Genomic DNA, 6,339 nt, shown 5'->3' with positions numbered 1-6,339 from the left:
CTTTACGGACTATAACTAGCGGTTCAACTTATGTTTTTCTTTCTTTAGAGTTAATAACGTATAAAAACTAACATACATTCTTATTTTTCATGAAAAAAGTTCTTCAACCTAATTTTAGTATGTTAAGGACTAGTTAAGGTCCTAGACTAGTAAAAAGTACACAAAAAATAAAATTTGTCTCTAAAACTAATTTAAACTCTAAAATGCAAGTGCTTTTGATTTTTATTTTTTTAAATTAATGACCCTGTTAACTTCTAAATTGGTAACAAAAAGAAAGATGAAATTCTTTGGCAAAAACATTGAATGTCACTGTATCAAAATGACCAATTTAAGAGTTAGCAAATCATTTTTTATTTATTTTCAAGCACGTGCATTTTAGACAAGTTTTGGGGATTTTAATATGCAAATTAGCTTAGTGACTTTTACATGTATTTTTCTGAAATAAGGTCTTGCTAAGTTGCTAACTCTGAGATTGGTCAAAAGAAGACGGTATTATCTTCTCTTTTATTTTTGCAAAAATATCGAATGTCACTATATCAAAATGACCAATTTAAGAGTTAACAAGTTACAAGCCACCTATTTTTTTTTTTAAATCAAAAGCACTTGCATTTTAGATACGTTTAGAGACTTTTAAAACAAAAAATAGTTCACTGACTTTTATATGTATTTTTAAGAAGTTGACAGACTTTGGTATACCAACATCATGTCAAGTGGCTATTTCGTGAAATATAAAGTATAATGATTTCTTATGGTATTTAACCCTTTATTTAACATATATATGTATAACGTGCGTGGGTATGATAACACATACCTGTTGAAGCCAAGACAAGCAGATATCAAACACGTTTTGGTCCGGAAGAAACTGTGCAACAGCATGCAAAACTTCAGTCCCGACTTCACTAGACAGCTGATCAATAACCGGGCCCTTTCTGTCCATCAACTTCACAAGCAACAAATCATCACCGGTAGACAAAACTTCAGCAAAAGCCGTATCCGCGTCACCCACATGAACCGCATCCATTGCATTACTCCAAGCGGTCCAAACCGGGTCCCGGTCCTGCACATTCTCATCTCCCATTGCTTCAGCAGTCATTTCAGGAACCGCCACTCGGGCAGGCCCGTAATTCTCACCCGCTGCCCCCCTGATCGCTTCCAACGTGGCTTCATCTTTTGAAGCTTGCCAAACACTTCGAGCCGATGGTCCTTCCTAATGGTCTACCTGGTTCCTCAAAACCCATCTTGTAGTTACCTCCTCTTCGATTGTTTGCTGATAGTGACAGATTACGGGCCATGTCTTCAACAACACGTTCAAGACCCCGCACTCGGTTCTCTAATGTCATCATGCCATCATGAGATCCACCCATGAAATCCTACAGCATCAAAGAAAAAAAAACCTTTTTGAAATTAGAACATGTAAATTAGAGAGGTGGCAAATTGGCTAGTAACTGAACCAAACATTCAATGAATCGTGCAGCGAGAAGTTCGTTTAGTTTATTGAATAAATGAATGAACATGAACACAACTTTTCTGTTCATTTAATTAAAGGAACGAACATGAAATGCCCCATTCGTTCATTTAAGTTCGTAAAACATTCATTTATGTTCATATACTTAATTATTTATGTTTGTTCAAGTCTGTTAAATTATGTTGTTAATATGTATTTGATTTTTTTAGGCGCGTTACGATATGGTCTAGTTTTGATAACCTTTTAGGCCCAGCACATTGTTGCTCACATTTACTTTTAGTTGGTTTTAGTACAGTTATGTTCGTTAGTTTGCCTTCGTGAACCGTTCATTTATATTGTTAACGATCGAACATAAATGAACACGTACAATACATTTTCTTAACAAATGAAGAAGAACAAGAAATCATGTTCGTCTAATTATTCGTGTTTGTTCGTTGATAAGTTTAAGTTAAACGAACAAACACGAACATGCTCCACTTATGTTTGTTTGGAACTTTGGTTTACTGTTTACAAGCTTAGTGGCAAATTAGATGGTTTAGATGAAAAAGTCAACTCGGGTTGGTTGGCCCAAAACACTTTTACCACCTGAATTTAGTTTTCTACAAACATTAGGCATTTTGTGTGGAAAATATGATCACAAATATCATATCATATATAATAATATATGCATTTTTTTTCAGTAGAAGGATTGCAATGATTTTATATAATATTTAATTTGGCAACGGTTGACCAATTTGGCTGGTTCGACCAATTTGACGAGCTTCTTCTTTAGCTAGTTTTTTGTCAGCTTGAGATGCCAGTTTCAACTCAGGGGTGTAAACGAGCCGAGCTTAGCCCGAGCTCGACTCGTTTTGACTTACAATAGTTCTAGCTCAGCTCATGAGTCATTTTTCCAATCTCAAGCTCGGCTCGTGAGTCGTTATTTCAAGCTCAAGCTCGGCTCGTGAGTCGTCTTTTCAAGCTCAAGCTCGGCCTAGGCTCGGTTCTTTTACTATTTATTAACTAATTTGTATAAATTTATATAACATTAAATAAAAATTATACAAATAATAAGCCCGTTTAGACTCGCGGGCCAGCTTGAGCTTAATAAATGAAGCTTCGACTCAGAGTCGTCTTTTAAACAAGCTTATTTTAAGATCCGAGCTCATTTAAGCTCAGCTCGTTTCGAGCTTTTAACAAGCTTGGATCTCGAGTAGCTCACGAGCCGGCTTGGCTCGTGCACACTCTGAATTGTAACTCATTTGCCTATTATGTGGGTCAATTTAGATAGTGATTTATCACAAACATGTCATATAGAAACTAGCAAAAATGAAGAACAGATCAAATAAGCAAAATCTGAGATAATTAATGAAATAATATTAGTTTTGTTAAAATTTATAAGTATAAACACATCAACTATTTACAAGAAAGTGTTTGCGAGCCGAATCGGTCCATTCCAACAAAACTCCGGACAAAGTTTGACTTGTTCCCGGCCCACACATGTTGCCACCTCTAGTTTTACCCGATAGAGCTTAAGCATACCTAATGTTTACCCATTCATAAGTAAACAGGTCCAACTTGCCACCTTTAACATGTAAATACACACAATATTTCTAAGTAATTTTAACCGTCATACCTGTAACATGTTCATGAGACGAGCCTGTTGCCTCTCCAACTGTAATAACTGCCTTTGAACCGCCAACCAATTTCCTTTATTATTTCTAAACCCTTCCTTTGACTTGACTCATTCACGTCTTCAATCTCCCGCCTTCTAGAAGGCCCACCGATTCCCTGGTCAACTTTTTGGTACCTCTCTTTTGACTGTGACCCGACATCTGTCTCATTCAGCCCCGACTCGTCTCCATTTTGTTCGTTAGAAGACTTCACGAACCTTCGTGGGACAACTACTTCAACTTCACCCGATACCCGTTTTTCAAGTCTTTGAAAAAACTCGGGGTTCAATTCTTTATCACATAAAGCAGGTGCTTTCTTTTTCAAGATTCCAACTGCTTTCTCGGGTATGTTGGTACCCTCGGGTTCATCATTCTTCGGTGGGCCCTCAGGTTTTCTTTCACCTGATTTAGCTGGTTCAGAAGCTTCACCATCTAAAGAATTGGTTAAAATGAGTCAGTCAAACAGAGTACGGGTCAAAACGTGTGCTTTATGCACGTGTTATAACGGGTTAGGTCTGGTCCCAAAACAGTATTTGTCCATACATTATAATGTATTTAAAAAAACTAATATTAAAACAATTTTAGAGCCCAAACAAAAACCCAACGGTTTGGTTTTATGTTTTCATCAACAACGAATTTTCAATTAGATTTTGGTTTTGTATGTCATTAAAACTGAAATAACCGAACTCAACCGAGGGATTTTTGTGTTTAGTTTTGAATGTTAAGTAATTTATAAGAATTTAATAAACAATACAACCCAAATGTATAATAATCAATTAATCATTTTAATTAGCATAAAGATTTAGGCCCCAATTGATTTTTTGGGCCGATTTTTTTTTTGCCAAAAGTTTTCAAGCCCAAATAGTAAAACCAAAACTGAACCCATCCCAAACTGATACTTGGGGTTTATGAGGTTGTTTAATTTAACTATTTTTATACAGCTATTTAAGATGTAGTTTGCATTATATATACCCTTTTGAAACGTTTAAGTTTCAACCTGTTTGGCTCGTTTCCTTTAGCTTATGTGTTTCAACCACTTGGCACATAAGATATAAAGTATAACCTCAATCAACAAAGAGGATAATATTATTTTGTGCTCACCATTACCTTGAGCCTTTTGATCTTCAGAACCGCCTGCAAGACGTTGCCAATGCTGCAGAGCCTCATGTATACTGTCTTTTGCGGGTTTTATCTACATAAATTCAAACAAAAAACTTTATTTTTGTATTGTTGAGTTAAAAGAGGGTTTTCATATTAAAACTAACCTTATCAAAGCGACAATCCTCGAGGGCGGCTATCGTGGGACCTGTTTTTCCTGTGATCAAGTTAGTTGAATGCAAAGCTAAGCCGGACCGAACCGTTGACACTAACCATTCACCAACAAGTTCATTTTCTTAATGTACGAAAGGTAACAAAAAAATCCTTTCGATGAGCTGTTTGTGAACCATTCGTTTGTCCAATAAAACCTTAATGGACGAACATGAACAAGACCGTGTTTGGTTCGGTTACAAATTACAGCCCTAAAGTCCTAAACAGTATGATCTAAAAGGGCATCAAATGATAACACATATTTAGTAATCCTGTCACAAAACATAATAAACATAATATTATATTGTTATACGGTTATACGCAAATCATCACAAACCTGAGAAAGACTAGACACCACTTGCAAAAGAGCAGCCTTGGCCAAAAAATTCGCATTATTCAAATACTTGCAAATCCTCCCACACATCTTCTGAAATGCGAAAACCGGAGGATCCGACGCCATCCTCCACCATCCTCGCCAAACAAATTGCACCGCCCGCCTGCACTCCCTTACTCTGATCATTCAACGCCTCAAACAACGGCTTCACAAACACCGAAACCACCCGCCCCCAACATTCTTCCCCTCCCCTCTCAAATACAACCCCGAGAGGTTACAGTGTGTATTGATTTTTAGTTTATCGAGTATTTTGTTACTTTAGTGTTCAGTGTGCAACAATTTAGAATGTTAGTGTTTCCGCCATAATACTCTAGTGTTCTTCACGGTATAGTAGTGCTGTTAACCTTCTTGTCAACACCTAGGTGTTTGGTTACGACTGTGATTTATTGTGATTTATTGGTGATCCTAGTGATAGACGCGGCACCGACAAGTGGTATCAGAGAATTGTCTGCTATTTTTGTGAAGAATTGTTGCTGAATATTGCTGATTTCGAAGATGAAGAGTGACGTCAGCAGGCAACTGTTCCATTGATTTGTGATTACAGCTGTCATGTTCTTCATTTTTCCAGATCTACATTATTTGTGAGGTTTAAAAGTGTTCTTATACTCAGATCTTTCTTAAAATCTATTTCTTTTTTATAAATCTTGCTCTAATCCATTCAGACATATCAGATCTGAAGTTTTTTGACCACAGATCTGATTATTTTACAAAAGAGTGTTTTATGGTTTTTGTTTAAAGTTTATTAAGTTCTTCTTTAATATTTCAAAAATACCAAAAAGATGTATGATTCTATGGACAAGCATGAGGTGTCTACTTATAAGATACCCAGATTGTATGGACAGGATAACTACATTAAGTGGAAAGTATTATTCGAAGCTGTTGTTTGCTACAATGATGTTGAGATGTGGTACTCCATCAAGAACGGACCCTATGTGCCGATGGAACAGGAAGTAATCCTACTGTTGAGGCAAGAATGAAGAAGAAAGATGATAGAGCTCCAGCAATGATCAAGTTGGGTTTGTCACGGGAGATCCTAACTAGTGTGGCTCATCACACCACAGCCAAAGCTATGTGGGATGCTCTTATTGAAATGTTTGAAGGCAACACAGAGCTGAAGAACATAAAGAAAGATCGTTTGAAGTATGATCTTGATCGTTTCAAGTTCAAAGAGGGTCAGAAGCTAGATCGGTGTTACAGAGATTTGTGATAATTGCTAATGAAATCAGGATTAACTGATTTGGCTATAACTTATTATGACATGACCAAGAAGCTACTGTCATCTCTTTCTGGTGAATGGTACACTGTAAATTCATCAAAGAGAAGGCAAATTTCCCTCAGTTGAAGCTTGATGATGTGATTTGTTTTCTTCAAGCAACAGAGCATTAAATGATCGAAAATAATATGATAAAAGAAGATAAACCAAGTTTCCAGGTGACCAATGCTCTCATAGCACCAATGGGTAATCTGTCTACCAAGAATCAGCAATAGGTGCCTATCATTGTAGAACCAAGTGATTATGG

The 6,339-nt window shown here is 36.6% G+C and overlaps 1 pseudogene across 1 annotated transcript; it reads right to left on the bottom strand.

Moving 5' to 3' along the window:
• Nucleotides 1–787: 787 nt before the first annotated feature.
• LOC143595772 (TORTIFOLIA1-like protein 1) lies at nucleotides 788–5,347 on the bottom strand (annotated as a pseudogene). The gene is made up of 6 exons (XR_013146583.1): nucleotides 5,244–5,347; nucleotides 4,763–5,075; nucleotides 4,383–4,550; nucleotides 4,219–4,309; nucleotides 3,081–3,549; nucleotides 788–1,370 (listed from the first exon to the last, which is right to left on the bottom strand). The product of XR_013146583.1 is annotated as a TORTIFOLIA1-like protein 1 (transcript).
• Between the last annotated feature and the right edge of the window lie 992 nt (nucleotides 5,348–6,339).

Source organism: Bidens hawaiensis, unplaced genomic scaffold (genome assembly GCF_021521415.1).
Source record: "Bidens hawaiensis isolate Kalapana, Puna unplaced genomic scaffold, B.hawaiensis_p1.1 tig00045518_1, whole genome shotgun sequence".
NCBI lineage: Eukaryota > Viridiplantae > Streptophyta > Magnoliopsida > Asterales > Asteraceae > Bidens > Bidens hawaiensis.
The sequence above is the reverse complement of the archived record's forward strand: the minus strand, read 5'-3'. Positions and strand labels throughout refer to the sequence as shown.